A 12,050-nucleotide genomic window follows, 5' to 3' on the forward strand; every position below is an offset into this window, starting at 1 on the left:
GTTTTCTGACCCTCCTGCCCATCTCTAGAGGTGGGAGGACCAAAAGTCTCTCATCTTGTTCCTGGACAGTGGCCTGTGATGAAGCCTGCTGTCCTCTGTTTTTGTGTGAAACTGGAACTCAGTACATGAGCTACCACTATACATGGCAGTCATATCTGACACAAATAGTATTTAAGGTAGTACAGTGGGAGAGCATTTGCCTTGCACATAGCTGATCTGAGTTTGATTTCTGGCATCACATATGGTCCGGAGCCCACCAGGTCCTGAGAGCTGAGCCAGGTGTAACCCTCGGACTCATTCTGGCCACAACACTGTCTTTGTAATTCCCCACCCTGAAGGGGACAAGGAGGGTTAGCACTGCCCTGTCTCAGGAGGCCTGAGTCCTATCCAGGAACAAAATAGGATCAAAACTCGGACTCAAGATAAGAGAACACAAGTGCAGGGGTGAACTTTATAACCCAGTTCAGTGGGACACTGAGGCTGGGACAAGTTGAGACTTCTGTTTACCCTTTACCCAGTATTGATTCTGTGTTGCGGATAGTGTGGGGCTCATTTACTCCCCATTCTCTTCCCCTTGGACCTTAACTTCTCATGGAGGCAAGGGAAGGGGAGGAAATTCTCAACTCTCCTATAGAAAGATGAGTGTGGCTCCATTCTAGCGCTGGGAAAAGACATGACAGGTCCCAAATCCTGCCTCTCTATCAGACACAGAACACAGAAACACAGGGAGGCCCAGAGCCCTGTCACTCATCACTGGGCTGATAGTGGGTCTCAGCACTGCAGGGAATGCTGGGTCACCCCAGGCCTGTCCTCATGTTCTCAGTCCTTGGGACAGGAAGTCAGACCATGAGGCATCTAGAAGGTGCGTCAAGGACAGACAAGTGTCAGGAAGGGACAGAGTAGGGGCAGGTCAGTTAAGTCAGGGGTTCAGAGCAGCAGGAGAAGGGTATCTCCCCAGGGCACTGAGAGGGAGAGGAGGGAGGCTCAGACACAGGGGAGAAGGGGACAGAGAACAAGATTGGAGCTGAGCTGAGCGTGGACCTGCAGTTGCCTTGAACCCATACTGTGGTGCACACCAGCACACACACAGACATACACACCCCAAAACAAATCTACAGGTCTAAGACTAGCTCCATCTCCAGGACACAATTTTCATTTCTTTTTTATTAGCAAAGATGTGGAACTGATGGGATTGAAGGATTAAGCCACACCTGCAGTGCTCAGAGATGACTCCTGTCTGTGTGCTCAAGGACACTACAGGGTGAGGGGTCAAGTAAATTTGCCATGTATCCTAGTCACTATTTCCTTTGAGGTGCAAAAGCTTTTCAGCTTATTATAGTCCCAACTGTTTATCTCTGTTTCCACATGTTTGGATAGTGCTGTTTCCTCCTTTATAAAAGATAAAGATTCTTAATTTCTCTAAGGCTCATATTCCTGAACTCCTTCATGAACTTATTTATTTATTTATTTATTTATTTATTTATGTATTTATTTATTTATTTATTTATTTATTTTGGTCCTCGATGGCAGTGCCCAGGGGTTACTTCCTGGGTCTACACTAAAGAATTACTCCTGGTAAAGCATGGGAAACCATATTAGAAGCCGGGGATTGACCTGGGTTGACCATATGCAAAGCAGCCACATTACCCACTGTACTATCACTCTGTCTGATTAACTTTTCTAATGCTTTGAGCTTTAATGTTTTAACGATCTAAACAAGGGGATTAGAGAGATATCCCAGTGGGTACAGCTGACAAGATTCAATCTCCAGCATCCCATATAGTCCCCTGAGCACCACCAGAAATAATTCAAAGTGCAGAACAAGGAGCAACTAATAAATTTTGACCCCAAAATCTAATCTAATAAAAAGTTGGCCTTAGTATATAGAGGAAATTTTGATACATGTTATCTAAAATGATCATCAGATAACACATTATATGGTTATCATTAACCTCCATGAATTTGGGTGGTCTGAGAGTCACATGTCAAAATTACCCCTTACTAGCCATGTGACTCGATAAAATTTTAATCCTCAAAGCTTTTTTTTCAATATGCAAAATTGTAACAATGTTTACCTAACAAGGTTTTATCAGTCAAATAAGATATATACAATTAGTTTAGTATGAAAAACTGGTACATATTAGCACCCTATAATAGTAATTACATTCTTAATCATTCTGGAGACAACAGAAACAAATATTAAGAAGCACATAATGGATTTTTGGTGGGCAACATACAAAAACCAAAACACTGAAACATGACTACTTAGTAAATATGAAAGAATTGGGGGAGAGAAAAAGCTAAGTGCAATATTTAATGAAAGATATGTTGATTTTCACCCCATAAAATGCAATGAAAATGAGATGAAACATTAAATACAGGGGGAAATCTGTTGAGAGTAAGTGGAGCACAAATGGAAAGATCTGGGGAGAGTCCTCAGATCATGGTGCATAATCACCGTGAAAGAGAAAGAGAAGGAGGATTTAACTGCAGCACAGTTCTAAGTGTTAATAAGACTGACAAGGAGGCCAAGTGCTTAAGCCAAAGCTGTTTTCCTCAGAACTGCTTTTACATCCCAGCTAGGAACCTGTGGTAAGTATGATCTCTGTGCAGAAGAGGTGATGAATTTTGAGTGCAAAGCCCAGACCTTTCTTCTCCCACAGGAGCACTGAGAGGCTGCCACACCAGGTACCCAGAAAAAAAATGCAGCCATGAAAATAAGGGAAGATATAAAATGCAAAATTAGTCTATCAGCCTTTTTTTCACATTTCTAAAGCCTTCAAAATTAACTAAGTGCAGAAAGCAAGTCTGATCACCAACCGAAACAGTGAGAGAAATAGAAAGAAAAAAACATTTAAAAATACATCAGGGAAAAGTTATCTCATCACAAACTTTCACAGAAAATGAATTCCTCCAAGAAACTATAGAGATTGCTTCAAGTTGAGGGGCATTTCCAGTGCATATGCACTGTAAAAAAAAATGACCCCTACACTCATTCTTCCTTCCCTTTCTATGACAGTTAATCCTGGCCTCTCCACTGGAACAATTGCTGGCATCGTGGTTGGAGTCCTGGCTGGAGCAGCTCTGGTAGCAGTGTTGGTGTACTTTTTTTTACGTCAGAAAGACTGGAAGGTATGATGGCCTCTCCTCTAGTTGCCCTTTCCTCTATTCTAGCCGCCAGGCTTCGGAAATGGAGTCTGTCCCTCTGCCTGTGGGCCTGGATCTGCTCCTTCCTGAACCACTGCTTCTCAGCATGAACTGCCGCTGGTGCTCTTCTTCCCTGTCCCCATGATTCCTGTGCCTCACTATGTCTTGGCCTGGTTATTCCCCTTCCCATATGGTTTAAAGAGAGAAGATTTAAATGTGTGCCTCTTTCCCCTACTGAGAGAAGCCAAAGTTCAAGAAAGAAACAAAGAAAAAGCAAGAGAAAGTAAGTTATCTGGCTATGTGCCCTGTTGACTTTAGTAGCAGAAGGAAGGAGGGAAAGAACAGAAAGAAAACCAAAGAAAAAGTAAAAATGTCCCAAGACCTATTGAGTCTTGAGTAAACTGAGGGGTTGGGGTAAGCATCTACCTTCAAAAAGGTAAAGATTGGGGGCCAGAGTGGTAACACAGCAGTATGGCATTTGCCTTGCAAGTGACTGACCCAGAATGGATTTGAGTTTGATCCCTGGCATTTCCTATAGTCCTCTGAGACAGGAGCCAGGAGTGACCCAAAAACCAAAAAAAAAAAAAAAAAAAAAAAAAAAAAAGGGTAAAGATTGGAGACAGAAATTACCTTAGAAGCAACTAATACAGAATAAAAGCACTAGAAGGGATCATGGGCAGGTGGAAGAAGATCCCTAAAAGCCACCATCAATCTGGTTAAATGAACACAAAGGAGCCCCAGGGAAATTGTCAGGTCCATAAGCAATTCCTAATAACAACTCTAAATTACACTTACTTGAATAATATAATCTTTACTCAAACACCCACAAAGAGAAGAGTTACAGCTTCCGGAGGTAGTCAGCATTTAATAGAAACAGTATGCTAATACTTTGGAACAGGAGTCAAGAATTAGCACTTAGGGATGATTAAAAAAAAATCAGTGGTCTAGAGAACTAGCTCAGAGGTAAGACACTTGTCTTGCATGTGGCTGACTCGGTAAATCCCTGGTACCACATATGAGTCTTCAAGCACCTAAGCACAGATGTGTGATCAAAATAACAAAACCAAAACAAAAGTCAATAATAGTACCAGTTCAAGGACCAGCAGTTGAAAACCACTGGTTTAATTGTTTAAAGAATGTACATTTGGGGTTTTTAGTTCTTTTTCTTTTCTTTGATACATTTTGCTGCTTAAACACTTGTGGTTTCGGGCCTGGAGAGATAGCACAGCTGCGTTTGCCTTGCAAGCAGCTGATCCAGGACCAAAGGTGGTTGGTTCGAATCCCGGTGTCCCATATGGTCCCCTGTGCCTGCCAGGAGCTATTTCTGAGCAGACAGCCAGGAGTAACCCCTGAGCAATGCCAAGTGTGGCCCAAACTCCCCCCCCAAAGAAACTAATGATTGGGCCAGGCAGTGGCGCTAAAGGTAAGGTGCCTGCCTTGCCTGCGCTAGCCTTGGACGGACCGTGGTTCAATCCCCCGACGTCCCATATGGTCCCCCAAGCCAGGAGCAACTTCTGAGCACATAGCCAGGAGTAACCCCTGAGTGTTACCGGGTGTGGCCCAAAAACAAAAAACAAAAAACAAAACAAAACAAAAAAAACCAAAACACACACACACAAAAACACACACACACAAAAAAAAAAAAAACCAAAAAAAACACTTGTGGTTTCCTATTTTGTGAAAGGGGATTTTTATTTTGTTTACTTAGTGAATCTGTGACTTACAACCTGTATAAATCAATTTGACTGCCATAGGTCATCCCCTTGGCCAGGAGCTCCTCAAACCTTTATTTCAAGACATCCCAATAGAAAATTTGGAAGCAGTTTTTCTTCTTTATAGCTAGAAGTGGACTAACTCTATTTCTTGTCTGTTCATCAAGGGCCTGCTAATCCAGATTTCAGCTTGTGCACATTTTGGTTTTTCTCCCCCCACCCAATCACTTTCTCAGGAAATGTTGGTCTCTGCTAAGGTATGATTGGTCATTAGGGTAGCACTGTTCTGAACTAGAAAGCTGCACCAAGGCTGAAGCATCTTCTTCAGATGTGAGGGTAAAAACTGCACAGGAGGAGAACTCTAACGGGGCTGAGGTTTTTGGATAGCTTCTAAACATCCTTTCTCCCTGGCATCATAATAAACAAGGAAAGGAGAGAGAAACAGAAAACAAACTTCTTACTCAGTCCTCCTCTCCTTTAGTCTGTAGGAAAAGGTTTTGTTGATGGATTGATTGATTTCCTGCTGTGTCTAGGAGACTCCCCTAGAGATGGCTAACAGGTTCTCTACCCAAGTGCCTCTAGCAGGGAGGTTCTGCCTGGACACAGACTCTATCTACTATCCTGCACTCATGGTATTATGGTATTTAATTTTGCCCGGTTAAGGCTATTTCTGATTTCTTTGTAAACTCTGCACTGTTTATAATAAAAAGTTAAATATCAGACAACCTACTGCCTCTCAGTTAATACTTTAGACAATGTTTTCTTTACAGGTCAAAACTGCTTAACTAGAGGTTGGTGTAATGTCATTTCTAAGTCTACAGGTCTCTGATGTAGAAATCAGAGAATGTGCCAAATATTTGCTCATCTAATAACAAAATATCTTTCAAAAACAACAGCCAGAACAACAAATTGCCCCAACTCCTCTCAGCCTTTTCTTCACAGGGGGCAGATAATAACCAGATGCAGCAGCAAAATTCAGTCGCACAGAATATCTCTCTGGCACATACTCTCTTGCTTCTCCCATTCCCTTTCTTTTGCCCTGCTCACGGGAATCAGATCTTTTCTACTCTAAATATCCTTATGTTTATTAATGTCACTTAGTATTAGCATATGGTCTCATTTCCGCCACTTCCAAGTAATTAAGATTGTTGTGCTGTCTTTCCCTTTCTTCTCACCACTCAGTTCTTCCCTCTGCAGTGGTGCCTCCTCCCCATTTCCTTCTAGCGAGAAGGAAATGCCAGGAAATTAGTCAAGTTCGGAGGTATTTTCACAACTGCTGCTGATCTTCACATCTAAGACCACACATTTCCTTCTTGTACTCCTTCACCCCCATGTATGAATTACACCCAGGCCAGGATTAGCACTCAGACCATACCCACTTCCCTTTCTGCAGATGACACCATCCTCTGTACCTAGAATTCCCGCTACTCCCCACTCCCCATATATCACACCCACATACATGCTAAATATACTCATGTAAATTAGGTTCCCCTACAGATCACTTGTTTCTCTCTTTTTTCCAGATCATCAAAGATTATATATCTCTCTTTTTGTCTGTTTTAGGGACATATGTGGTGGCACTCGAGCTTTCTTCTGGCTCTGTACTCAGATTATTTCTGGAGGAGATTGGGGGTCTAGATGGGATGATGGGGATCAAACTCAGGTTGGCTGAGTACTAGGCAAGTGCCTTGCTCACTGTACAGAAAACAATCTATCTCTCTAGTCCTACTGAATCTCTTTATTTTCTCTTCATTCTCATAAACCTAAATAAACCCAGCTACCCACTGCTGAAAGTTTAACTTGACTTCATGCGTCTGTTCTCTCTCCTGAAATGTACCTGTCAGAGCTCTATTAACGGAGTGCCCCAGACCAGACAGAGTTAGATGGAGGATCCAAGTGAGAAGCTAAGAAATGGTCCAAATGCAGTCAGAGTGAAGCATTTCCACTGGTCTGGAGGACTCAGGCAGCATAGGTCAGGAGACTGAAGAGCACATGTCCTGGAGCCAGACCTGGCCCTGGAGTTCTGCTCCTCAGTCCCTCCTATGTGACTATGGGCCAGCAATTTGTGATGGCTCTGAGCCTCTGATTCTTTACCTAGAAAGGAATTTTGTAACAACACATACTCCACAGGGCTGTTGTTCATGAGTTCATCATGTGTGAAATGCTTAGAAGGCCATGAGTAAACAATAAATGTTCACTATCATGGCGGCAAGTCTTCCAGTCCCCAATATCATCACACATTTCCAAACTGTTCAGATTTCTTTGTTTAGTTTCCTTTTGTCTGACTGTACATTTTTACATGTAAAGTAGATTCTATCCTATCATCTTCCTTCTCAGAACCTAGCCTGAGGCCATGTGTGTCAGAGTTGCTGATCAAATAGCTCCACTTAGGCAGTGGCAGTGGTTCCTCCAAAAACCTGTTTACTTCTCTTTTATTCTTTATGACTTAATGTTGCAAATCAGCCCCCGATGAGGTTGACTGATGGAGGGATGGAGGATGAGACCTTTCTCCTCCAGCTCGGACCACGCGTCTGTTACCCTGTTCAGCGGACAGTTCTGAGGTAAATGCGGTGGGAAGAAAGCCAACAGGCAGTCAGGCTTCCCCCCCCAAAAAAAAAAAAAAAACCAACACAAAAAAACCAGTTCTTTATTCTGTGAAGAGGCCGAAGCCAAAAGGCCTAAGAATAGGCCCCAGGAAAAAAGCCCCTCACCTTCCACAAACCCTTGCTTTTATGCCCCAGAATCAGGTACCACCCAATGGTGGGAGCAAAATCAGGTATCACCCTAGGGTGGGAGCAGAATGCGAGGTCACACCCTAGGGTAGGGCACAATCACCGATCAGGGTAGGGTCAGTAACATAATAATCCCATAAAAATGTTTACATACACAACAACTTAAAACCTCAACTCTTGAAATTCTTTAGGTTCCATCAGCCTTCTGTCTTATCTCTGCCTCTTCCTTACTCTGCCTCTGGTGTTAACTCACTTCTGTACTCTCTACAACTGTCCCAGTGCTTCCTCTAAAAGACAGCTTTATTTCTAAACAATCTCTAGCTTATCCATTCTTCAAATAAAGTGGATAAAAAGAGGCCTTATGAGTCTTCCAAGTAGAATCCTTTAGATAAAAAGAAAAGCAGTTGAGTTGGTAGCCAGAATAAAAAGCCTTCAAGCATAGGCCCATCATTCTGGAAAACTATAGGCACTATATACAGGACATCATTAAACTTCAATGGAGTTTAGTGTTCAGACACTGCTAGGGAGGGAAAGAAGGCATAACACAGGGAAACCAGCTTTATTTTCATTTTCGCTTAGCAGACTGCAGAAAGCAAAATTTCTCTTATCCCCACCCCCAACACACAAACATACCCCACATATTTGAAAGATATCCTCATTCTACTTTATCTAGAGCAAGACATAAAGATAAAGGAAATACAAGAACCAGAACCAGTCTAGTGACTGGTCAGTCACTCCAGTGACTCCAGTCAGTGACAGGCTTAACGATGAGGAAGAAAGGCCAGATGCGGGTCTCATTCAAGTCATAACTCTCCATACTAGAGCCCTCTGCCCTGAGCAGCAATGTGGGGCTAGAACATGATCCTGGTCTCTTGCAGTGGGAGTTGCTGGTTGAATATTAATTAACTGCCCAGAAGTGATGGAAATGGAATCTTTCAGTACCAGTACCTCTCACTACCCAGATTTCCCAGGTTTCCTAGGATGAGGACAAGCAAAACAATGTCTCCAACTCTATAATTTGACGCTTTTCCCCCCTTTGTTTTCTTCCTTCCTTCCTTTCTTCCTTTCAATAAAAATTTCCAAAAGTCGTAAGAAAAAAACACCAAATGGGCCAGAGCAATAGCACAGAAGTAGGGCATTGCACGTGACTGACCCAAGACAGAACTTGGTTCAATTTTGGCATCCTATATGGTCTCCCAAGCCAGGAACAATTTCGAGTTCATAGCCAGGAGTAACCCCTGAGTATCACTGGGTTGGCCCCCCCCCAAAAAAAAACAAAAAAAAAAACAAAAAAAAAAAAAAGAAAAGAAAGGCCAGAGAGATAGCACGGAGGTAAGATGTTTGCCTTTCATGCAGAAGGATGGTGTTTCGAATCCAGGCATCCCATATGGTCCCCCGAGCCTGCCAGGAGCGATTTCTGAGTGGAGAGCCAGGAGTAACCCCTGAGTGCTGCTGGGTGTGACCCAAAAAACCATTAAAAAAAGAAAGAAAAGAAAACAACAGAACACCAAAGTGTTGCACAAAGAAACCATTTTTTTTTTTTGGTGTTTGGGTCACACCTAGCAGTGCACATGGGTTACTCCTGGCTCTGCACTCAGAAATCACTCCTGACAGGCACGGGGACCATATGGGATGCCAGGATTCGAACCACCACCTATCCTGAACTGTCTGTGTGCAAGACAAATGCCCTATCACTATGCTATCTCTCTAGCCCAAAGAAGCAAATTTTTGTATGAATAAACATGTTCACTGAGGGGCACGAGTGACAGTACAGTGGGTAGGGTGTTTGCCTTGCAAACTGCTGAACTGGATTCTATGCCTGACATCCCATATGGCCCCCTGAGCCTGCTAGGAGTAATTTCTGAGTGCAGAGCCAAGAGTAGTAACTCCTGAGTGTGACCCAAAAGCAACACACAACAACAGCAAAAGATGCTCTATAAATCTAATATGTGAAATCTACTGAAAAAGGAAAATAAGACCTATTTAAAAAGAACCAAATAGTGATGTAGATTCCTCTTTCAATGCCCATTACCATATCATTTAATTTTCTAGACTTGAAAACTATGATTGTTTTAAGAATGCTCTATACACAATCTAACCCCAAAAGTCTTCAGTAAAGTTTACCCTCACTAATGATGATTTGCCTTGAAAATGGAAAAGCTTTCCATCTTATTTGTCAGTTTTTTTTTATCTTTTAAGTGTTCTGATTCATTTCACCTGGGTCAGATTTTCAACTTCAATCCATAGATCTGTCCTCAGTCTCTATTCATGTGTGTGCATGAGTGTATGTGTTGGCCGCCTCAATGTCTGTCTAATATCCATCTGTAATATACATATGTCTGCCTATGTTGTATATTGTCCTCCATTATATATAACCCTTCCTCCCCCCTCAACTGCTTACCACTTTAAAATTCCTTTTCTATCCCTCATCCTCTCACCCCACCCCAATCTGTTATGGCTCCCTATTTAACCCTTTTTACCCTCAGTTCTTAACTTTTCATGAACTGGAGCGTTCCCCCCTACTAACCAACTGCCAGCCAGCTCCCAAAGCAAAAAGACAGATTCCCAGCCTGCCTTGCCTCAGTCAGAGAAGAAGCTGCCACTATTGCTGCTGATTTGCTCACAGTGACCCCTTTTCTCCCACCTCCCTTTGCTGTGGTCTGTTGCTCATTATCTGTTTCAGTTTTTGAGAAACCCCCAGCTCAAGAACATTTCTGGATATGTGCCTGCTGGGAGCAGTTTTTCAGACTCCACAGACTATATGACAGACTAAAGCTGTGCTCTGGATTTTATCTGCCCCCCCCCCGAAAAAAATAATATTCAAAAAAACTTCCAAAAAACTTAAAGGGGATATGTATATATGTATATTTCCTTTGCATATATCTTTAGATGTATTTCTTTAATAGATATAATTCTTATTTTTATTTCCTTATGTAGAGGTAGTTTTCCCCCATTCCTTTTATGGGGGAATCTGTTTGGTAGGAAATTCTAGTAGACAAGTTTCTCTTGAGTTCTGAGTTCATGTTAGATCCAGATTATAGGGATTGTTTAGCTTGTTATTTTTACCTTCATATGCACCAGTAGCATCATGTGGCACTGCTCCTTTTGGCATAGTCATATTAAAATGGGGAAATCTTATGTATGGAAACAAGTTTTTATCTCATAGGGATAGGAACTCATAAATTTTATATTGTACCAGGGCCTTTCACTCTGAACATTTGTCATAGTACCTTGGCTTAGGCTTCAGATGATCAGACAATGGCCATTAACCCCTAAACCTTGGACTTCTTGTATGGAAACTGTATGGTTTTCTACATCAGCACCAAGAACTGGACTTGGACTGGGGAAGGCCCTAATGGTTCCCCAACACTGACTTGCTCCAGAGAGGGTTCATATGACATCCTGACAACTTGGCAACAGCAACAACTTGCTTTCAGGGCAGTGTTTTTGCATTGCCACTTAACAGTGAGATGAAACCAGAAGACTCTGTGATACCAACTTTGACATAGGATCTGTGCAAAAACCAGGATCTCTAATTACAGAAACCTGACTGCAACAACTGTGATTGAGAAGAACTTTTACTGGGACCACAAAGAAAGACTTTGGGGTTAGACAATTTAGTATGCCCAGACTCTCTACTTGGACTTCTGGAAGGGTGCTTCACGGGTAGGGTCTCCTGTTTTTAGGCCAAAGGTTTTCCTTTCTATTTTCCCAAATTTTACTGTGCTAATATTAAAAAAAAAAACCCTGCCACACACACCCCAATTTTTTCTTTTGTTTTTTATTTATATTTTTAAATATTTAAATAAATTTAAATTTTAAAAAATCTTTTTTTTTTTGTTTGTTTGTTTTTGGGCCACACCCGTTTGATGCTCAGGGGTTACTCCTGGCTATGTGCTCAGAAATCGCCCCTGGCTTGGGGGGACCATATGGGACGCCGGGGGATCGAACCGCGGTCCGTTCCTTGGCTAGCGCTTGTAAGGCAGACACCTTACCTCTAGCGCCACCTTCCCGGCCCTTAAAAAATCTTTTAAATAGGGACTCCAGCCCTTTATATAGGTCCTCAGGACACGAATTAGTTTGTTTTAACACATATATTTGCATTTTCTATAAAACTAAGAGGAAATGACTAAAGAAAGGTTGAGGGCTAGGGGCCCAATGGTCTCAGAATCATTGGTGGGGGAAAAATAAGGACAAAACTAAATATCCAAGCCAAAGTCAATAACCATAGACTCAAGAGACCTAAACTTTAACATGCTAAACTTCTATGGGCCTGTTATACTGGCAGGCCCAGGGGCAAAGGGTGGTGGTATAGGATGCATTCTGGGTTCATTGATGGAGGGAGGTCAACACTAATAGTGGGAATGAGTGGCTCACTGTTTATTTGAAATTCAACTATAAAGGACTTTGTAGATCACAATGGTTTCAATGAAATAAAAGTTGCGAAAATAAATAAAAA

Source organism: Suncus etruscus, chromosome 14 (genome assembly GCF_024139225.1).
Source record: "Suncus etruscus isolate mSunEtr1 chromosome 14, mSunEtr1.pri.cur, whole genome shotgun sequence".
NCBI classification, from domain to species: domain Eukaryota; kingdom Metazoa; phylum Chordata; class Mammalia; order Eulipotyphla; family Soricidae; genus Suncus; species Suncus etruscus.